The 23,996-nt window shown below is 38.0% G+C and overlaps 2 long non-coding RNA genes across 2 annotated transcripts; both read left to right on the top strand.

The window, feature by feature from the left end:
• The first annotated feature begins 12,622 nt into the window (after window positions 1-12,622).
• Window positions 12,623-16,612, top strand: LOC113718704 (uncharacterized). Its single transcript, XR_011839830.1, has 3 exons — window positions 12,623-12,925; window positions 15,088-15,167; window positions 16,414-16,612. It is a non-coding gene; the product is annotated as an uncharacterized lncRNA (long non-coding RNA).
• A 2,815-nt stretch (window positions 16,613-19,427) lies between these two features.
• On the top strand, window positions 19,428-23,417 carry LOC113718710 (uncharacterized). Its single transcript, XR_011839829.1, has 3 exons — window positions 19,428-19,730; window positions 21,893-21,972; window positions 23,219-23,417. It is a non-coding gene; the product is annotated as an uncharacterized lncRNA (long non-coding RNA).
• The last annotated feature ends 579 nt before the right edge of the window (window positions 23,418-23,996 follow it).

Here is a 23,996-nt window from a genome sequence, read left to right as displayed (position 1 = left end):
TTCTCAGCATCCGGAATCATCTCAGTAGCAGCCTCAACCAATCTAGTAGCATCAGCCAGGATTTCGAAAGCCCGGTTACGGACATCCCGTCCTAACCTAGTAAGTCGAGCCCTAGTATCCCGAAACTCCTCATTAACCACTGCAGATATGGCTACCTCACCCTCAATCACCTCCTCGAGTTCGGCAATCCGCTCACCCTGAGCGCCAACCATCTGCCTAAACTCGTCTACCTCAGCCTGTAAATCGCGGTTGGCATCCACCAACTGACGACGTTCGTCGTCCAGAGCAAGCACTATATGGTTCGGGTAGGCGAAAGTCAACCTACACGAACATCGAGGGTATCTATTATACGGTGAGTAGCGTACTCGAGCTCCTCCCGCTAGAGCTCAGTAGAAGATAGTCCTAAGAGCCTCATAATGACCATTCGCATGGCCATTCCTGTTAGCTGCCGGAGCTCCATTTTCATCAGCCATCCCTGCAAAATAATAATACTTTTTAGGTTAGAAACTTAAATCACTATCTAGTTCCAATATCCCGCAATGCATGCCTAACTTAATCGTTGGCTCATCCCAATTGTCACTTGAGGTAGGACTAATTTAGTTGCTAGTTTGCCTCAAGTATCACTTAGGGTATGATTAAGTCATCTCATATCGAGTCTTAAGGTAGAGTATCTAATATGTCTCCCATATAGACCTCTAACCTAGCGCTTTGATACCAACTGTGACGCCCCACATCTCCCCAAGGCGAACCAAAGGGTATCCACGGACGCCTGCCCAGCTCTCGCCAGGACTCAAGCAATTCCATTCAATTTAAAACTGAACTAAACACTTCGAAGAGAGCAACATGAATACAAACAATGCGGAAGCGTTCAAATTTACCAAGTCACTTAACATGAAACCAGTACATCGGGTAATCATAATACAACTTTAAATCCTAAATACACGTCAGGGCCCCAAACTTTTACATTTCAATTCCAAAAATACAACTCAAACCAGGGCCTAGTCAAAATATAGCAGGAGTCTTAACAAAAGTACAATCTCCATACTTCTCCAAGATTCGGTCCTGTTAAGGAAAACAAAACTATAGGGTGAGCTAAACGTTCGTGAGGCCAAGAGCACACATGCAAGCACTTTGTTCAAATAGCAATCCCAAATTTAATAAATAAAACCATGTCCTTTCAATAATCAATCATTCGAACAGGAAAAGTAATCAGAAATAATTCAAGGATATAGTAGCTCTCAGGAGCTAAGTTCCACTCGCTCTGCCGATGTCATTCCTATACCTTCCCGCGTTGACCCTCCTGTCAACCGGGTCGGTATTTCTATTTCCGTAGATCACCACTTACTTCCCTCCGTCCACCGTACACCTAAAGGGCCCACAAGTCATTTATAAGGCGATACTCCACGAGTATGCCAAGCAAGACCTCTCATTAGGTCGAGCTTATATATATCTCATGGCTCGCCCAAGTCCCCGACCAAGCCCATTGCCGGCTCGAGTCTTAGGTCGGCCTATGAGTTTGGGCGTCCCTCATTCATTTGAAAGTCGAGGAGGTTCACTCCAACGACATATGTAATCATAACATAACATTGCATTTCATTCATTCATTCAATACATTTCAATCATTCATTTGAAATTAGAACGAGTGCGATAAAGTACGCACCCGCCCTTATTTTTAAAACTTCCACAATTACCACAAATAAGCAAGTATCAAAGATTCACACACTTGACACTCACCGAGCAATTCAATAAGAATTATTTTCTGGGAGTTCAAGTGTCCACGGTAAGATCCTCTTGAAGGTCCCCTTGTGCGCCTGGCAATTAATAGCGGATAATCACACAAATAACCCACTTGTCAAGGAAGATTGTACACTAGTACAATTTAAGGAATATTTCACAAAATGAACCTCAATTACTCATCAATCGAGGTTCAACTTGCCTTTTATTAAGTACAATATTATTTGAGTTTTTATCATGAAAAACGAGGGCAAAACGTTTGAATAATACTAGGAGAATTAAGAGTTTTGGAAAAACTCCTTTGCCTTGAAAATTGAGAAATTTCAGTTTTATCCTAAATCTTTGAAAATTTGAATCTCTCTCGATATAAGCCCAAAATTGGTAAACTTTATACCGTTGGAAACCTTTTGGAATGTGTTAAAAGTTCTTAGAAGACACCTTTCCACGAATCTAAGTGGAAAGTATTCAAAAATGAGTTTGAAAATACAGACTCGGCATACAAGGCAGAATTAAGTTGGATTTCGGCCAACTTTGAAAATTCGGCACGATTCATACGTTGCGAACCGGCCTCTGAAATTTGTAACTCAATTAGTGTTGCAAGTGAGGTTTACAACAAAGCAAGCGGATCAAGAATCGGAGTTTCGAGTACCGAGATACGGTAGCTCGAAGTTGGGGAAATTCAAGACTGGAGAAGAATTTCCAGATTTGAACGTCCAACACTAGAAATTTAATTAGGTATCGAAACGAACTTGGATTGGTACCAAAATTGGCAGTATTTTACTCCTATATGAAAGGTACCGTTCTATCAAATTTCAGGGAAAATGACCTTCGGAAACATAGTTAATTAGTCAACCAAAGTTCAGGAAAAATTCTAAGGCAATCTGCCTTTTGACTTTCATTTCCAATTCAAATCGTTTAACCAAGAAAGCTATCCAACCATGGTTCATTGGTGAAATAAAGGTCTAAGATACATCCATGATACCTTTGGTAATGGTTTAGCATCAAAATTTCAATTAATAAGATCACTCCCAAGTTTTTGTCCCAAATCAGTCCAAATATTACGTTTTTCCATAACAGGGCAGTCCTCTTGTTTTAGTCACAACTCAATCAATTTAACTCGGAATGAGGCATGGTTTATGGCGTTAGAAAATAAAGTCATAGGACTAAAAGTTCACAGAAGAAAACGTTCTGAAATTTGGCAAGCAACCAGCTCGAAATTGAGCCTCAAGTTGCTGCCTCTACAAACCATTCCAGCAAATCCGAGAGACAGGACAGCTATCTTAAAACGTTTGGTTCGGCTCACTCACAAAGAATCAGAACATGAATTTTATCTCAAATTAAAGCCAGGAATGTCTAGTTTCAAACACCACCGACGCCACTTGATTTCAACACCCGAGGACAGAGTTATGGTCAAAATGCTACCGCTGGACAGGGTTACCCGAAAATAACTTTCCAGCTTGCCTAGTCCACGAATAAATTCATTTGCCCATCCAAACGTTATTGTTTTCCAATGAAAATTTTTACACATATAATATAACATATAAACATCAGGTTCATACCAATAAATCACCAAAAATTGGCCTTATCATGGTCGAACAAAACAGGGGCAGTTTCGGAAATTTCTTGTCATGACCTCAACCTTGAGTTTCCAACAATAATACTCCATAAATCCATCATTTTAACCACTAAACTACCATTAAATCCAACATTAATCCTCTAATCAGCAACAACAACCCAAGTGTGGGAATTCAAAGAGCCCACTTTCACATTTTCCAACCATATCAAGCCACCCATACACATGCAATAGCTTAAAGATGTATTTCTACCATCATAATCCAAATTTAGGGTGTAGGATGAAGTTATGCCTCCTTAGTGCCTTAACCCAGAAATTTTCGGTCCTCAAGAGCTCCAAGAAACCGTGAAATGCAGCCCTTTAGTTAGCTAAATCCAACCTCCAAGTAGTTTGCTAGATGATCTTCAAGTTTGGTGAAGATTGGTTGAAGTTTTGGGTTGATTTGATGAAGGAATTTGTGAAGCAAGAGAGTGAGAGAGAGGGAGGGTTGGCCGGCTGTTGGTGAGAGAAGAAGGAGTGAATTTTTGATCAAAGTTAGCTTCCAAGAGAAGATTAAATGAGTGGTGCACATTCACTCCAAAGTCAACTCACATTAGGGTGCGTTTGGCGCGATTTAGGCTCGATTTTCTCGCGTGTTTGGTTCACTAGTGCACTAAACCTCCAATGCATTTATATTCATGTAAATATTATTCACCCTTAATTGTCCCGAAATAAGGGTCTAAAGTCCCTCAAATAAAGTCGCGCGTGTGAAAACGCGTACCGTCAATTTTAACGCTATAACGCGAAACTTCCAATAAATTCTTATAACGATTGCACTACTAACTATCACTTGAGTATTTATTCATAAGATTACCTATTTTAGGACCATAGTACAAGTCTCCAATATTCCAAGTTTATTATGCTCCTACGCGGATAAAATCTCCAAGCACTATTCACTATTTTTACTAAACGTACTCCAAAAAATTAATTTTTGAAACGAGTCATTTTAAAAATATAACGAAGTTATATTGCCATGTATTTAGGTCCAAGAAGACTAGAAAATATTCTTTGGGATAAAAATCCAATTAAATAATTTATTAAATCATAAATTAGGCATAAAATAATAGTTTTTACGAGTTCTCACATCCTCTCCCCCTTAAGAAAATTTCGTCCTCGAAATTTACCTCGGTTGACGAACAAGTCTGGATACTTCTCTCTGATTGTCTCTTCAACTTCCCATGTTGCTTCCTCTACTCCGTGGTTCTTCCATAGAACTTTCACTAGTGGTATCTGCTTGTTCCTCAATTCCTTCACCTTTCGATCCAGAAGTTTTACCGGTCTCTCCTCATAGGTCAGGGTTTCATCGATCTCAATATTCTCCGGTTGTAAAACATGAGAGGGGTCTAGATGATATTTCTTAAGCATGGACACATGAAACACGTTATGAATTCGAGATAAACTCGGTGGTAATTCCAGCTTATAGGCTACATTCCCAACTCGTTGAATAATCTTATATGGCCCTACAAACCTTGGTTGTAGTTTCTTCCCTTTTCCGGACATCAAACTTGCTTTTAAAGGCGTAATCTTAAGAAATACCATATCTCCAACAGTGAACTCCAAATCCTTTCTCCGATTGTCGGCATAACTTTTTTGTCTACTCTGAGCGGTTTGAATCCTTTGCCGTACCAATTTTACCTTTTCATTAGCCTCCTCAATCCAAGATACAGTAGTCGGGTCTAAAATTTTTCGTTCGCCTACTTCCTCCCAACAAATTGGGGATCTACACTTCCGACCATAAAGTGCTTCGTATGGAGCCATTTGAATAAAAGAGTGGAAACTATTGTTATAGGCAAATTCCACTAAAGTCAAAAACTTATTCCAACTCTCTCCAAAATCCAGCACACAAGTCCTTAACATGTCCTCAAGGGTCTGAATTGTTCTTTCCGATTGTTCATCTGTCTGAGGATGATAAGTGGTACTAAAGTTTAACTTAGTCCCCAACACTTCTTGCATCTTTTGCCAAAATCTCGAAACAAATCTTGGATCCCTATTTGACACAATATTCACAGGTATACCATGTAGTCTGATGATCTCATCCCAGTACAACCTGGCCAGCTTTTCTAACGGGTATTTCATGTTAATCGGTAGAAAATGAGCCGATTTAGTCAATCTATCCACTATCACCCAAATGGCATCATGGCCTCTCTGTGTCCTTGGTAAGCCTGATACAAAATCCATGGTGATATTCTCCCATTTCCACTTAGGTATTTCTAGAGGTTGCAAAAGTCCTGATGGTCTTTGATGCTCGGCTTTAACCTGCTGACAAACCAAGCATGTCTGAACAAATTGGGCAATTTTTTTCTTCATATTCTCCCACCAATATAAACTTTTCAAGTTTTCGTACATTTTATTCCCTCCAGGGTGTACCGTAAACTTCGATCGGTGTGCTTCCTTCAAAACTTCCTTCTTAAGGGTTTCATCCTTTATTACTACCATCCGATTTCGAAATCTCAATATTCCATCTGATCCCAACTTGAAATCCGTCTGGTCTCCCATCTTAGCTTTCTCCACCAACTTTTGCGCTTCAGGGTTCTTTTCCTGAGATTCCTTAATGCGTTCCAACAAAGTGGAGGTTATTACAATGTTTCCCAAAACTACTTTCCTTGGTTCTAATCGAGGATTCCAATAGCTAACTTCCTCCAACAATTGAAATTTCTTAACCATCAATCCAGCCATTTGTACCTGACGGCTCAAAGCATCGGCCACTACATTGGCCTTCCCAGGATGGTACTTAATCGTACAATCATAATCTTCCAGAAATTCCATCCATCTACGTTGCCTCAAGTTCAGCTCCTTCTGCGAAAATAAGTACTTAAGGCTTTTGTAATCTGTAAAAACCTCAAATGTTACTCCGTACAAATAGTATCTCCATTTCTTCAAAGCAAAGACCACAGCCGCTAATTCCAAATCATGGGTCGGATAATTTCCTTCATGCGGTTTCAATTTCCTAGAGGCATAAGCTATCACTTTATTATTTTGCATCAAAACACATCCCAAACCTTCCTTAGAAGCATCTGTATAAACCACAAAACTATCCTGTCCATTAGGTAGAGTTAGAACAGGCGCTCTAGTCAATCGTCTTTTCAACTCTTGAAAACTTCCTTCACACTTAGGACTCCATATAAATTTTCCATTTTTCTTGGTCAACTCCGTCATAGGCCCAGTAATTTTTAAAAAATCTTGGATGAATCTCCGGTAATACCCTGCCAATCCTATAAAACTCCGAACTTCCATTGGGTTTTCCGGTCGTTTCCATTTCGAAACAGTTTCAACTTTAGCTGGGTCCACTTTAATCCCATCCTTAGAAATTATATGCCCTAGGAAAATCACTTCTTTAGCCAGAATTCACACTTGCTAAACTTAGCATATAACTGATGTTTCCTCAAGATTTGTAAAACAATTCTCAAATGTTTCTCATGATCCTTCATATTCTTAGAATACACCAAAATATCATCAATGCAGATCACTACAAATTGATCCAAGTAAGGCTTAAAAACCCAATGCATTAAATCCATGAAAGCGGCAGGTGCATTGGTTAACCCAAAAGGCATTACCGCAAACTCGAAGTGTCCATACCTCGAGTTAAAAGCAGTTTTAGGTATGTCCTTCTCCAAAATCCTCAATTGATAGTAACCTTGCCTTAGATCCAACTTTGAAAACACTACCGCCCCTTGCAATTGGTCAAACAGTTCATCAATGTGGGGTAGCGGGTATTTATTCTTAGTCGTAACATCATTTAAGCCTCGATAATCTACACATAACCTCAAACACCCATCTTTCTTCTTTACAAACAAAACTGGGGCTCCCCACGGGGAATCACTCTCTCGTATAAAACCTCGTTCCAACAAATCCTGTAATTGTAACTTCAACTCCTTTAATTCAGTTGGAGCCATCCTATAGGGTGTCCTTGATATAGGTGCTGTTCCCAGAGTTACATCAATTTTAAAAGCTATTTCCCGTTCCGAGGGTAGAGATTCCAATTCTTCAGGAAAAACATCGAAAAAAATTTTCACTACCGGTGTGTCCTCCAGATTCACCTTATCGTTAGGGGTATTAATAAAAAAAGCCAAATATCCTTGAGCTCCCTTATTTAACAATTTTCTAGCCCGGATTCCCGAAATAAGTGCAGACAAGACTAACTTACCCCTCACATCCAATTTCAGGGTTGCTTCACCTGAAATATGCAACTCTACAATTTTCGTCCTACAGTTTAACTGAGCATTATAACGGGCTAACCAATCCATTCCTAGGATCACATTGTCGCGCCCTATTTTTTGATAAATAAATAAATGGTTAAAAAAAATGTATTTTTATGATTGAAAAATGAATTTTGATTTAAAAGAAAAGTGGGTCTAAATGGGGGTTTGAGAATGCGACGATTTGACCCAAAATTATAGTTTAAAAAGGGTTTTTTGAAAAATACGGAGTCGCCACTTGGTAATGAGTTAAGGTGTACCAAGTCACCTAAAAAAATGTATTTTTAAAGAAAAATAGGAAAAAGTAGTGAGAAACCCTTTTTAAACGACTCCTAGTCTACGTAAACCAAAGAAAAAGGTTCGGGAGTCACATTTGATAAAGGGGAAGGCAAGGATAAAATCCAAGGCACCCCTTTGACCTATCCAAGGCTAGTTGCATGATTTAATCAAAGATTTTCTTGTTTTAACCAAAGAATTTATTACATTTGGATGCACTACATGAATGCAAACCCTAGACCTAGGGGTATTGGGGGAAATTTCTCTTCAAAGGTTGAGTGGTGCCAATCACATTAATTGTGAAGCCCAATAACGATCCTTTGAAGAAGTCACGAATAATGCGAGTGGGATGCAAATGAATGGAATGCATGTATGCAATGTGAGGATATGAGTTTGAAAAAGTAATAAAAGACAATAAATATGTAAATGAAAATGTGCACATGAGTGAGCAAGGTACGGTATGTGAAATGATAATATGAAGTGCATGTGTGCAAGTGATGATAAAAGTGTTCGTGTGCAAGTGAAGAAACATAAAGGTGCACGTGTGCAAAATGGGAGGAAAAATGAAAGTGTGATGAGGGTATAAAATGGTAGAGTGGATTAAAAAATGCATGAGCCTAGGGAATTCATGCATATTGGGTACGGGGTACCTAAATCGTGACTCAATTTGCCCTTTTATAGAGGGAATACAAGCGTGCTAAGGCTTAGAAAAAGTCACACTCGTCTATATCCCATATTTAAGGGAACTCTCAAGCAAATGAACCCTATAACTAGTATGAAATGCAAAAATCCTAAAATGGAGGGAAAAGGGGTTCGGGGGCATGCAAAATGATAAAACTAAAAAGAATGCATGACATGTAATGAACATGCAAACATGTACTAACGAGGGGACATCCCTAAGGGTCTAGCATTGGACTAGCCCATTCTATGAATTCCGACTAGCGTTAGACTAGTGGAAACGTACATTCATCCATCACATTCATTCAGGCTATGGAAAGCGAGTAGACATGCCAAACACTTATAAACACATAGCACATAACATTTAGCATGCTCGACTAGATGCAAGGCCCTAACAAAGCAAATTAACACGTAGCAACTAAGCATGCAAGACACATAAGACGATTAAAGCCCTAACTATTACATTTGCTAGCTAGGCACATGACTTCGATAGGTCTTCATTGAATGCTCCTCCAAGCCCTATCTATTACATTAGGGAGACCCTACTACAATCTAAAAAGGGGAAAAGGAATAAAATAATTAAATCCCTAACTATTATAAGCCAAGAGGTGTACACATACCCCATAAAGAATATCTTAAATAAAAAGCAAAAGTAAATGACATAAATAAAAGAAATTAAAGAAAGGCTAGGAAAGCAAAGTAGACATGTATTTCTCACGTAGCACGTTGGTTCACATAGGAGAGACAAAAAAGATAAAAGAAGTTATACCTCCCTTGAGTTGAAGCTCTAACGTAGTGAAGTTACTAATGTACCCTCCAAAATAATAAAAGGGTCAAGGTACCACAAATAGTAAAGTATGACAAATTCACCAAAGAAAAGGGTGGCTTGGGCTAAGACTATCAAAACAAAAAGGTAATAAGACAAATCGGAATCCATCAAACATTGAATGTTTCCTCACTTTGCAACTTAGAAATGACCAAATAATGTATGAATTCCAAACAAAGGTGGAACATTGATCAAATTTCTAAAATAGTAAAACGACTAAAGACCTAATAGCAATCATTAATCAACGAATCAAGGTTACTTGAAAACATTTTTAGGAACTTTACAGGTCCAATGAGCAAGAAATGGTCAAGTAACCAATTTTTTCAGAAAATTCAAGAAAATAGGCAACCACATACTCATTTAGACACCAAGTTTCACAATCCATGCATTAAGCATCACCTTAGCAAAACATGATAACCAATGAAGGCAAGCAAGCAATTGAATTGAAACATTAGTGCTGCCAAAGACTCAATTGTGAACACTAACCGAGCATTCAAGCTTAATCAAACACTTTTAAGAACTTCAAAGATCCGAAGGCAAAGAAAATGTGGAGGAATGGTTCAAATTGCAAACACTTTAGGACTCAATTGCAAAAGATTGGAATGTAATTTGGCCACAATGAGACAAAGGGAGACTTGGGGGGTCAAAGTGCAATTTTCAAAAAATAGTTTCATGCAAAACCATGCAAAGCTACGTAAACAATGTCGGCAATAAGAATATTTATTGGTGAAGCTTTCTGCAATCTCAAACAATGCCGCACCAGCTATCAATCTCAACCAATCTTTGATCAAAAACTTTTCAGCCCAAACACTCAAAATTTAATCTAAGCAACCTGACACACCATTCCAACATCCAAACAAACCAAAACATATAAACGAAAAACACACAAATGCTTGAAGAAAAGTCCAGCAATCATTCGGCAACTAGAGTTGATCATTTTACAACAAGGTTGTGATCCTAGCTCACGTGTTTAAGACCCAAATATGCAAACTCAGCACCACTCACCCACTTCCCCTATAACATCAAATTAAGCTAGCAAAAGAAAATGACCAAAACCAGCAACAGCAAAATATGAGTATGAAAACGCAGCAAAAGAAAAGACAAGAAATTCAGCAAGAGTTTCTGGAACAAAACAAGCAGGCAGCTGCATTTTCCTTTTCAAACTAAGATTTCTTAATCACAGCCTTGATTCGAATTTTCCCAAATCAACATCATACATTCAAACTAAACAACCAATTTCACTAAAAACAGAAAAATTTAGCAAGACATCATGCAAATCTGCCGCACAATAAGAAACCAAAGAAAACCTACAACCTGGATAGGAGCAACAATGTGGGAAAGAAGCTAAAAGCACAAGAGACTTGGGAAAGCAACCATGTATGACTGAAGTGAATGCGAAATTAAAACCAGAAACAACCCAAACATGAACTCAGATTCTGGTGGGAACCGCTAAGAGTTAAGAACGCAGCTGCCACAGGCGTGAAAAAATTGCAACAAAGAGGAGAAAAAGAAGAAGAAACTGGCGGCATGCCTATCTGGAAACATAAACTTTATGTAAAAAGAATTCAGCAGCCAGTTTGTGATATGATGAAGACTTAGATAAACAGACCCACAGGAAGAAACTTGACCAAAACAAAATTTGCAACTACTTCAGAAAAACCAACCTACACGTATCGATGCAACAAAAATGAAAATTTCTGAACTTGCTGCAGCGAATTTATGCGCAAACAAAACTCAGTTGAAACCATCTAAACTCAGGCAATAAGACCCCCAAACATTCTTTCCCATTTTGCCGACATGAAACCTTAAGATTTCAGCATACAAACAAGAATAAAAACACAAACATGGGAATTTTCTGCTATATATGAACCCAGATGCCTTCTCGAATGAGCCAGCCATGAAAAATGTCATTTTTCTGTTTAAAGTTAACATCTTGCAACTAACCACAACCTAATAACAAAGTCTAACAACAGCACCAAACAAATCCTAAGCATTAACGTAATGAACATTCATATAAACAGCAAAAGATCCCAACTTTGAGGTATAAACACAAGAATAATACAAGATGTAGCAAGCGACAACCCACAGACGATGGAAAACATGCTTACCAACTTCGATCAACTAGAACTGACCAAAAATCCTCTCATAAAAACCAAAAATGATGTCTGAATACTAAAACTTAAATCCCAGGAAAAAGAAAGAGTTCTTACCGTAAGAAAGAAAAACTTGGTTGCCGACGTAGTTGATGATTGAAGCTTTACTTCTCTGATGCCGTCCTTTGTTTCTTCTTTGCCTCCTCCTCCCCTCTATTCTTGCCTTTCAGTTCTAATCTAGCCCACACTCTCGCGGTTTTCTTTCTCTGATTTCCCCTTGTTCCCGTCTCTCCCTTTTCGTTTCCCTCAAAACTCTCCGCCGTCGTCCATTCTTTTCGTATCTTTCTTTTGCTGTTCTCTCCCCCAGATTTGCAGCCGTCAGTTCTTCCTCTGTTTTTTCCGTCACCCTCAATCTCTCCTCTCTATTCTATTCTCTATTTACTTGTCTTTCTTTTCAGTTTTGCAGCTGCCAAACCCCTTTTCTTTTCTCCCTTGCTCTCAGACCAAAACTTCCTCCCTTAAGCCGTCACCTCTGTTTCTTTTTTTCGTTTCTCGGCTCCCTCTCTCGATTGTCCTCTCTATCGTTCTTTTTCTCCGATTTTCCCCCCTCGTTTGCGGCTGTTGTTTTTTTTCTATTTATACCAAGCTAACAACCCTAAAACCCTCAGCTATCCTGTGAGGACTCGCAAAATTTACTTATTTAATCTCCTATTTCTAGCTTATTTAATTATTTATTTGGTCTTTTACTCCGAATATTATTTTCTAAGCTCTTGAGACCTAATTACATGGAAATATAGTTTCATTATATTTTTAAAATGACTTGTTTCAAAAATTAATTTTCGGAAGCTCGTTTTGTAAAAATAGTGATCACGTCTTTGGAAATCTTGATCGATTGAGAGTACAATAGGTTTGAAATATTAGAGACATGTACAATGGACCTAAATTAGGCATTTTAATGTTTAAATACTCAAGTGATAGTTATTAGTACTATCGTTATAAGAATTTCTCGGAAGTTTCGCGTTATTGCGCTTAAATTGGAGATACGCGTTTTCACACGCGCGATTTCAATTGAGGAACTTTAGACCCTTATTTGAGGACAATTAAGAGTGAATAATATTTATATGAATATAAGTGCCTTAGAGGTTTAGTGCACTAGTGAAACAAACGCGAGAGGAATCCAGCACAAAACGCGCGCGTGCGCGCACTTTTTGCGGTTGACTTTTGTGCACCCAATCCTTAGTCATTAAGCTTCCTTTGGAAGCCTCATTTCAGACCACAATTTCTCTCTCTTGCTCCCTCATCTGGCCGAACAACAAAGCAAGAAAAACAGCTCAAGAGTTCTTCCAATTCCTCCATCAAATCTTCACCAAACCTCTTCCAATTCACTCCAAATTCGAACTACACTTAGCTTAACACTTGAGGAGTATTTTGAGCTGCAAAAGGGAGCTGAAAAGCCACGGTTTTCTGGAGCAAAGAGTGACCAAAATTTCTGATCTAATCATCCAAGAAGGTAGCAAATCATCCAACCCATAGATCTTAGTTTTTGTAAGATTTATTGCACATATAAGGTTATATAATCATGTGGGTAGTCTTGTTTATGGTATAAAATGTGAAAGTGGGCTCTATGAACTCCCACTCTTGGGTTGTTGCTGATTTGATGTTGGATGATGAAATTAATGGTGGTTTAGTGCTTATATTAGTAGATTAATGTTGTATTGTTGGTAGAAAATCAAAGGAGGTGCTTGGAGCAAAAGTGACCGTTTTACCCCTGCCTTGTCCGACCGTTTTCGTGCCAGATTTTGAGATTCTAATGAATTTATTATGTTGTTTATCTATTATTGTAAGTGTGTACAAAATTTCATTGAAAAATAACATGATTTGGTTGGTCAAATGAATTGATTTCGAAAGTTAGCAAATCTGGAAAATGAATCCCGTATTGCCCAGGCAGTCATTTTGTAACGACCATAACTCTTTGTTCCGATGTCGAAATCAAGTGCCGTTTGCGGCATTGGAAACTAGACATTCCTAGATTTCCATTGGTACCAAATTCACGTTCTGGTTCCACTTGAGTGAGCCACACCATTCGATTGAATATCACTGTCCTGTTTCGTTGCTCTCCAGGAGACAGGACAGAAATTGCTTCTTGATGCTCAAAAACGAGCTATTTGTGAATGGAATTTGAAAATGGTTTCTTCTGAGAAAATTCAGCTTTATAAGAGAGCTTTCCAACGCCATCAACCACGTCCAATTCCAAGTTGAATTGAGTGAGTTGTGGCCAAAGTTTGAAACTGCTACAGTGATAGAATTTTCCACTTGGACAGATTTGTAACTAACAATGATTTGGGACTTGTTGTTTTGGAAAATTTGATGTCCAACACCTACCAAACTTTAGATTAGATGTTCCTTGGACTTTGTTTTACAAATAAACCAGATTTGGGTTGGTTGCTTTGGACAAAATATTTAAAAAGGAAAGAAGAGCTAGAAGACAGTTTTACCTTGGGAAATTTCCTGAACTTTGATGGTTTAGTTAACTACCTTCCCGTGTGAATTTTCAAATGAAATTTGATAGAAGAGTAATCCTCATATGGAGGTTTAATTGTACAAAATTTGGTAATATTCTAAGACCATTTTGATATGCAAATGATGTCACAAAATTCGCTCATCGAATCTGGAAAACTTTTCGTTTTCTCTTAGCCAAATGGTCAAATCTGATTTGGAGAGTTTTATTTCTAGAATTTGGATGTCAATGGTCTTTAAATTGCTCAGTGGATGTTTATGAACTCTTGGTTTCAATAATGGAGAGATTTGAAACTGATTTCATGGTACAAAAAGTTTGTAAACGAAAGAAAAGTGAGAAGGTAGTTTAGCCGTGAAACTCTTCATAAACTTTGGTTGTTTTAATGACTACCTTACCGTGAGAGTTTTTGTACGAAACTTAGTAGAAATGTTGTTCACACATGGAAGATTTAGTGTACCAAGTTTGATGTATTTCTAATGCCAACTTGATGACCAAATGATATTTCGAATCTAGTTTTAAACCTGGAAAATAGCCCAACAGTCTTAACTTTTTCAGCAACTTGGAGGTACTATATCTTGGTGCTCGAAACTCCATTTCTCGTTCCGCTTGTTTTGTTATACTCTTGGATTGCAACACTAATTGATTTCCAAATTTCAAAGGTTAGTTCAAAACAAGTGAATTTGCCGAATTTCCAAAATTGGCCAAAAACCAACCTTGAAACTGTCTTAGTATTCTACAGCAGTAACTTTGATCCAACTTTTGAATACCTTCCATTTGGGATCATGGAAAAGTGTCTTCTAGAAACTTGTAGTACTCGGAATGTAGTTTCCAATGGTATCAAGCGTTCCAATTTTGGACCTACGTAGTGCAAGATACGATTTTTCTAAAATTGACACCCAAAGCTGAAATTTGGCAATTTCTTAGAAAATGAGATTTTGGAAACTTGCCTTCTTTTCTCGATACCGATTGAACATTTTGAACTCGATTTCATGAAAAATGTTAGTCTCTCTCTTTAGACTTTCAAACTCTACTCTTGAGCCTCGATTATTAATAATTAAGGCCCAATTTATGAATTCCCCTTAGATTGTACAACCTTCTTTGATAAGTAGGAGTTCTAAGTGATAGTGCATAATAGTTAATGGTTATTTGCTCAGGCGCTCAAGGGGACCTTCAAGAGGAACTCGAAGTGGACGCCTAGACACTTGTTTGAGTATTTACTCTCTTGTTGCAATAGGTGAGTGTTCCATATAGGAATACGTAATTGGAATAAGTCTATGACATGCTTAACTCCTGGTCATTAGGTGTTAAGTGCTATATGTTAAGTATTTACCACACTCATGCATATTTGAATAGTGTATACTTGAATTACTCGACATGAAACACCTGAAGTATGTATATTTGAACTATTCGATATGAAACCCTTGAAGAGCATATTTACGTGACTACTTGAACTATTCGATATGAAATGCTTAAAGAGCATACTTATGTGATTACTTGAAATACTAGATATGAAATGTTTGGAGAGCATATTTACATGATGTGTTTAAATGATTAATTATGCTATGGAAGCATAAGTCGGTTGGAGTAAATCTCCTCGACTCTTACGTGGTGAAAGTGAAAAACGGCCAATGGCGGCCTATTGAAATGACATATGTCTACCAATTAACCGTAATTACTACCGTTAACCGTTTACCGTTTACCGTTAACCGTGTTTACTTACCGTTTTCTAATCTATTTGGTTACTTGCTTACTTGGTTATCTGCTTACGTGATCACCAACTTACTTGGTTACTTGACCACCTGATTACTTGATTATCATGAATCACATGTTATATGAAGCTGTCCATCATTATTAGGCGAGTGTGTACTTTACCTCACTCGACCTACTCAAATGATGAATTTTACCTTTTGTCGAATTACTTGGTTACTTGTGCATGTTGTAAGCTCTAAGCTGAACTTGGGCCCTGCCCTTGGTTACTGACCTACTCGAGTCAGGACTGGGCTCGGTCGGGTAGGTTGGAACCCTGGGCCACCGTTTCGGTATACTCGAGTATTACCACTGGAGGGATAAGGCGATGGCCAGACCGTACCGTGGGGATCAGAAGTCATAAGGTGTAGATGACCGACAGAGTTCCACTGGAACACCGTATCCTACCGTATATGTTTACCTTGTATCATGATAATTGTTTCATGCTAAAATGTCAACATGAAATCCTGAACTATGCCTGTGATATGCTCCATACCTGTTACCTGACCAATGTACTTATATCATGATACCTGTCTCATGATAAATGTCTCATACCATGATAAATGTCTCAAATTACTCGTACAATGATTATCACCTCATGATAACACGCCATTGTGTAACATTGAACCATGCATATGATATGCCAAACTTACTTGATTTATTTGAACTGTTAGAGTGTATTGGAACCTCACTGGGCTGTGTAGCTCATCCCACGTTGTGGTTTTCTTTTACAGGGTTCGAGACCAAGGGTGCTCGTGAGTAGTACTAGATTGTTTTCTTTTGAAAACTTTAAGTTATATTATAACGGATGGCTATTGTACCCTTTTCCGTTGGGTTGTATTTAAGCTTGGAAGCTGCATAATTGTAAGTGTGAGATATTTGGAGTACTTTAATTATGTATTGAAGTTACTTAAAGTATTTCGAGCTTTTGAATGATGGATTGTAGTGAGTCCTGGCGAGAGCTGGGCAGGCGTCCCGCGGATACCCTTTGGTTCGCCTTAGGGAGAAGTGGGGGCGTTACAATTGGTATCAGAGCTTAGGCTTCAGATTTTGTAGTGTATCCTAGGCTTAAATGTTTAGGATGCCGGACTGTGGGACTATTCTGAAAGTTAAATGATTGCTTGTAGTGACGAAATTTAGAGCCACTTCACGTGGTCTCTACAAAGGAGCAAGATAGGGCCAAGTAGTGTTATGGTCCTTACTATGTGATTGAGTAAAGACTTAAGTGCCCTTCTAGAAATGTAAGTTGTGAATCATGAATGTTATAGGTTGTAAAACCTTTATCTTGATGATTGGAGGGAATTTGATATGTATGTTGGGTAGGAATCTCGAATGTGGTGATTTACTCTTGGGACCGGCCGGCTCGAGATGTGAATTATCCTATTTTGGATTCTTGAACCCGAGTACTTGGGAGTGGAAAGCAACCATAGGGACTTTATATCTCCATTTGTGGGGAATAAGAATGAATCGATATTTCATGTGAATGGTTACAGGAAACCAATAATTGTTTGGTTAAGATGGTACAATAATTAAGAGTGGAAGATGGAAAATATCGTAACCCAAAAGATCCTTGTGTTGGGATTGAAATCGAGCATGTTAGGGAACGAGAATCGTCTAGTTCCAATTAATCTAGTGAATCTCTACTGGTGATCTTTCATAGTGAGACGATGGGAGTAGAACTTAAGAGTTTGCGCCTTGGAGATGAATGTACTTGTGATAATCACTTGTTTATTTTTGTTATTGACTTTGACTTGGCATGAACTTTACTTGGCCATAATTTGTGTTATGATTTAATGAACTCTAGTTTGTGTTTACTTGCATAGTGATAATGTTATTTGTGAAAGTGTCTTCATCCTCTTTAAATGTTGCTACTGGTATATGAGTGTAGTTCAATTTTAACTAAGTGTGAGGGTTATGCATGTGCGTATAGATTAGTTGTGAACATGGAAACTAGAGGACAACGAAAGAGACGTCAACCTAGACAACCCCGAAATGAAAGAGTAGCTAATGGGTCCGATATCGATCAAAACGTTGAGCTAAGTGCTGGGAGAGGAAATGACCAGATAGGACAAGTTTTAACTCGCATGACGGATATCCTAGAGCTCTTGGTAGCTCAACAAGGTCAAGGTGTTGGACAAGGGAACCAACGTGGAAACCAAGAGATAGGGGAGGATCGAGCTTTAGAGCGGTTTCAGAAATTTTCCCCACCTAAGTTTGCTGGAGGACCTGATCCAGAGGTGGCTGAAAATTGGTTAGAGAATATAAGAAATATATTCGATGCCTTGGATTACACAGAGGAGAGACAAGTCACCTTTGCTGTATTTCAACTTGAAGGAGCAGCCCGAGCCTGGTGGAATGTTATAAGAAACAAGTGGGAAAGAGATCAAACTCCGAGAATTTGGATAAACTTCGTGCGTGAATTTAATGAGAAATTTCTTCCTCCACTTGTCCAAGAAAAGAGAGAAGATGATTTTATAAAGCTTCGTCAAGGAACTTTAAGCGTAGCTGAGTATGAAACACGCTTTACGAAGTTATCTACATATGCCCCAGAATTGGTGGCTACTGAACGGAAGAGAATAAGACGGTTTATCCAAGGATTAGATTTGGAAATCCAAGATGCCCTTGCTGCAGCACAGGTTGAAACATTTAGTGACGCTCTTGAAAAAGCGCAAAGGGTAGAAAGCACAAAATCTCAACTGAGAGCTTTTCAAAAAAGGAAAAGAGATACATCTGACAGTACACTAGGAAAAAATGGACCACCGCCCAAAGTTAGAAAAGAAGTGGATGAAGTAGGACTGTCACTTCCTGCACCACTCATGATAAAGGAACCAAAAGGAACTATGTCACGAGGGACTTCAGTAGGACAAACACGATCAAAGAAAACCTCGCAAGCAAGTCAGGTCACAACACCTCGTCCAACTTGTGGATATTGTGGAAGGACGAATCACACTGAAGAAAACTGTTGGCTAAAGGGACGAAAGTGTATGGGATGTGGGAGCACCAATCATAAAGTTCATGACTGTCCAAAGAGGTATCCACGAGAAACTACTGCTCAACAAGGAAATGGAACTGCCCCTCGACAAGTCAATGGAAGGAGAAACCGACTAGTGACATCTGAAAGAACGCTTGACATGAACACATCACACGGTTCAGAGTTGTCTGAGATTACAGAAGGTATGAATTTCGAGGACGAAATTCTTTTAAGGAGGGGAGGTTGTGAGGACTCGCAAAATTTACTTATTTAATCTCCTATTTCTAGCTTATTTAATTATTTATTTGGTCTTTTACTCCGAATATTATTTTCTAAGCTCTTGAGACCTAATTACATGGAAATATAGTTTCATTATATTTTTAAAATGACTTGTTTCAAAAATTAATTTTCGGAAGCTCGTTTTGTAAAAATAGTGATCACGTCTTTGGAAATCTTGATCGATTGAGAGTACAATAGGTTTGAAATATTAGAGACATGTACAATGGACCTAAATTAGGCATTTTAATGTTTAAATACTCAAGTGATAGTTATTAGTACTATCGTTATAAGAATTTCTCGGAAGTTTCGCGTTATTGCGCTTAAATTGGAGATACGCGTTTTCACACGCGCGATTTCAATTGAGGAACTTTAGACCCTTATTTGAGGACAATTAAGAGTGAATAATATTTATATGAATATAAGTGCCTTAGAGGTTTAGTGCACTAGTGAAACAAACGCGAGAGGAATCCAGCACAAAACGCGCGCGTGCGCGCACTTTTTGCGGTTGACTTTTGTGCACCCAATCCTTAGTCATTAAGCTTCCTTTGGAAGCCTCATTTCAGACCACAATTTCTCTCTCTTGCTCCCTCATCTGGCCGAACAACAAAGCAAGAAAAACAGCTCAAGAGTTCTTCCAATTCCTCCATCAAATCTTCACCAAACCTCTTCCAATTCACTCCAAATTCGAACTACACTTAGCTTAACACTTGAGGAGTATTTTGAGCTGCAAAAGGGAGCTGAAAAGCCACGGTTTTCTGGAGCAAAGAGTGACCAAAATTTCTGATCTAATCATCCAAGAAGGTAGCAAATCATCCAACCCATAGATCTTAGTTTTTGTAAGATTTATTGCACATATAAGGTTATATAATCATGTGGGTAGTCTTGTTTATGGTATAAAATGTGAAAGTGGGCTCTATGAACTCCCACTCTTGGGTTGTTGCTGATTTGATGTTGGATGATGAAATTAATGGTGGTTTAGTGCTTATATTAGTAGATTAATGTTGTATTGTTGGTAGAAAATCAAAGGAGGTGCTTGGAGCAAAAGTGACCGTTTTACCCCTGCCTTGTCCGACCGTTTTCGTGCCAGATTTTGAGATTCTAATGAATTTATTATGTTGTTTATCTATTATTGTAAGTGTGTACAAAATTTCATTGAAAAATAACATGATTTGGTTGGTCAAATGAATTGATTTCGAAAGTTAGCAAATCTGGAAAATGAATCCCGTATTGCCCAGGCAGTCATTTTGTAACGACCATAACTCTTTGTTCCGATGTCGAAATCAAGTGCCGTTTGCGGCATTGGAAACTAGACATTCCTAGATTTCCATTGGTACCAAATTCACGTTCTGGTTCCACTTGAGTGAGCCACACCATTCGATTGAATATCACTGTCCTGTTTCGTTGCTCTCCAGGAGACAGGACAGAAATTGCTTCTTGATGCTCAAAAACGAGCTATTTGTGAATGGAATTTGAAAATGGTTTCTTCTGAGAAAATTCAGCTTTATAAGAGAGCTTTCCAACGCCATCAACCACGTCCAATTCCAAGTTGAATTGAGTGAGTTGTGGCCAAAGTTTGAAACTGCTACAGTGATAGAATTTTCCACTTGGACAGATTTGTAACTAACAATGATTTGGGACTTGTTGTTTTGGAAAATTTGATGTCCAACACCTACCAAACTTTAGATTAGATGTTCCTTGGACTTTGTTTTACAAATAAACCAGATTTGGGTTGGTTGCTTTGGACAAAATATTTAAAAAGGAAAGAAGAGCTAGAAGACAGTTTTACCTTGGGAAATTTCCTGAACTTTGATGGTTTAGTTAACTACCTTCCCGTGTGAATTTTCAAATGAAATTTGATAGAAGAGTAATCCTCATATGGAGGTTTAATTGTACAAAATTTGGTAATATTCTAAGACCATTTTGATATGCAAATGATGTCACAAAATTCGCTCATCGAATCTGGAAAACTTTTCGTTTTCTCTTAGCCAAATGGTCAAATCTGATTTGGAGAGTTTTATTTCTAGAATTTGGATGTCAATGGTCTTTAAATTGCTCAGTGGATGTTTATGAACTCTTGGTTTCAATAATGGAGAGATTTGAAACTGATTTCATGGTACAAAAAGTTTGTAAACGAAAGAAAAGTGAGAAGGTAGTTTAGCCGTGAAACTCTTCATAAACTTTGGTTGTTTTAATGACTACCTTACCGTGAGAGTTTTTGTACGAAACTTAGTAGAAATGTTGTTCACACATGGAAGATTTAGTGTACCAAGTTTGATGTATTTCTAATGCCAACTTGATGACCAAATGATATTTCGAATCTAGTTTTAAACCTGGAAAATAGCCCAACAGTCTTAACTTTTTCAGCAACTTGGAGGTACTATATCTTGGTGCTCGAAACTCCATTTCTCGTTCCGCTTGTTTTGTTATACTCTTGGATTGCAACACTAATTGATTTCCAAATTTCAAAGGTTAGTTCAAAACAAGTGAATTTGCCGAATTTCCAAAATTGGCCAAAAACCAACCTTGAAACTGTCTTAGTATTCTACAGCAGTAACTTTGATCCAACTTTTGAATACCTTCCATTTGGGATCATGGAAAAGTGTCTTCTAGAAACTTGTAGTACTCGGAATGTAGTTTCCAATGGTATCAAGCGTTCCAATTTTGGACCTACGTAGTGCAAGATACGATTTTTCTAAAATTGACACCCAAAGCTGAAATTTGGCAATTTCTTAGAAAATGAGATTTTGGAAACTTGCCTTCTTTTCTCGATACCGATTGAACATTTTGAACTCGATTTCATGAAAAATGTTAGTCTCTCTCTTTAGACTTTCAAACTCTACTCTTGAGCCTCGATTATTAATAATTAAGGCCCAATTTATGAATTCCCCTTAGATTGTACAACCTTCTTTGATAAGTAGGAGTTCTAAGTGATAGTGCATAATAGTTAATGGTTATTTGCTCAGGCGCTCAAGGGGACCTTCAAGAGGAACTCGAAGTGGACGCCTAGACACTTGTTTGAGTATTTACTCTCTTGTTGCAATAGGTGAGTGTTCCATATAGGAATACGTAATTGGAATAAGTCTATGACATGCTTAACTCCTGGTCATTAGGTGTTAAGTGCTATATGTTAAGTATTTACCACACTCATGCATATTTGAATAGTGTATACTTGAATTACTCGACATGAAACACCTGAAGTATGTATATTTGAACTATTCGATATGAAACCCTTGAAGAGCATATTTACGTGACTACTTGAACTATTCGATATGAAATGCTTAAAGAGCATACTTATGTGATTACTTGAAATACTAGATATGAAATGTTTGGAGAGCATATTTACATGATGTGTTTAAATGATTAATTATGCTATGGAAGCATAAGTCGGTTGGAGTAAATCTCCTCGACTCTTACGTGGTGAAAGTGAAAAACGGCCAATGGCGGCCTATTGAAATGACATATGTCTACCAATTAACCGTAATTACTACCGTTAACCGTTTACCGTTTACCGTTAACCGTGTTTACTTACCGTTTTCTAATCTATTTGGTTACTTGCTTACTTGGTTATCTGCTTACGTGATCACCAACTTACTTGGTTACTTGACCACCTGATTACTTGATTATCATGAATCACATGTTATATGAAGCTGTCCATCATTATTAGGCGAGTGTGTACTTTACCTCACTCGACCTACTCAAATGATGAATTTTACCTTTTGTCGAATTACTTGGTTACTTGTGCATGTTGTAAGCTCTAAGCTGAACTTGGGCCCTGCCCTTGGTTACTGACCTACTCGAGCCAGGACTGGGCTCGGTCGGGTAGGTTGGAACCCTGGGCCACCGTTTCGGTATACTCGAGTATTACCACTGGAGGGATAAGGCGATGGCCAGACCGTACCGTGGGGATCAGAAGTCATAAGGTGTAGATGACCGACAGAGTTCCACTGGAACACCGTATCCTACCGTATATGTTTACCTTGTATCATGATAATTGTTTCATGCTAAAATGTCAACATGAAATCCTGAACTATGCCTGTGATATGCTCCATACCTGTTACCTGACCAATGTACTTATATCATGATACCTGTCTCATGATAAATGTCTCATACCATGATAAATGTCTCAAATTACTCGTACAATGATTATCACCTCATGATAACACGTCATTGTGTAACATTGAACCATGCATATGATATGCCAAACTTACTTGATTTATTTGAACTGTTAGAGTGTATTGGAACCTCACTGGGCTGTGTAGCTCATCCCACGTTGTGGTTTTCTTTTACAGGGTTCGAGACCAAGGGTGCTCGTGAGTAGTACTAGATTGTTTTCTTTTGAAAACTTTAAGTTATATTATAACGGATGGCTATTGTACCCTTTTCCGTTGGGTTGTATTTAAGCTTGGAAGCTGCATAATTGTAAGTGTGAGATATTTGGAGTACTTTAATTATGTATTGAAGTTACTTAAAGTATTTCGAGCTTTTGAATGATGGATTGTAGTGAGTCCTGGCGAGAGCTGGGCAGGCGTCCCGCGGATACCCTTTGGTTCGCCTTAGGGAGAAGTGGGGGCGTTACATATCCTCTGCTATATTTGCAACCAAGGACTGCCCAAGTTCTCTCTTTGTAAACTGCATAGAAACGCAGCTTGCTTTGGCGCGACTTTGCTCTTTTTTTTTTTTTGGAGATTAATTAAAACAATATTGATAAAAACAAAATAATTTAATTAACCTTGGATAAAACAAATAAACTAGAAACAACAAAGTATAAAATCCAATTCTTTTTTCATTTCCCATTTTCATTGTTTTTTGCTCTTTTCTTTTTTCCTAAATGAACCAAACAAAAATAAAAGATAAATTAAGTGGAAATGACTAAAACAGATAAATAAAACCAAATAAAACAAAATTGCTATTTTTTTCCTTTTTTTTCTTTTTCTTTATGATTTTTTCTTTTTTTCATTCTTTTTCTTTTCATTCACTTTTCCTTTTTCTCTTTTTTTTTCCAAGAAATTCTATGCTAAAAACTTAAAAATAAAAATAAAACTATAAACTAAAAACTAAAAACTAAAA

The sequence above is a fragment of the Coffea arabica genome, chromosome 2c, assembly GCF_036785885.1.
Source record: "Coffea arabica cultivar ET-39 chromosome 2c, Coffea Arabica ET-39 HiFi, whole genome shotgun sequence".
In the NCBI taxonomy this organism is placed as follows: domain Eukaryota; kingdom Viridiplantae; phylum Streptophyta; class Magnoliopsida; order Gentianales; family Rubiaceae; genus Coffea; species Coffea arabica.
The sequence above is the reverse complement of the archived record's forward strand: the minus strand, read 5'-3'. Positions and strand labels throughout refer to the sequence as shown.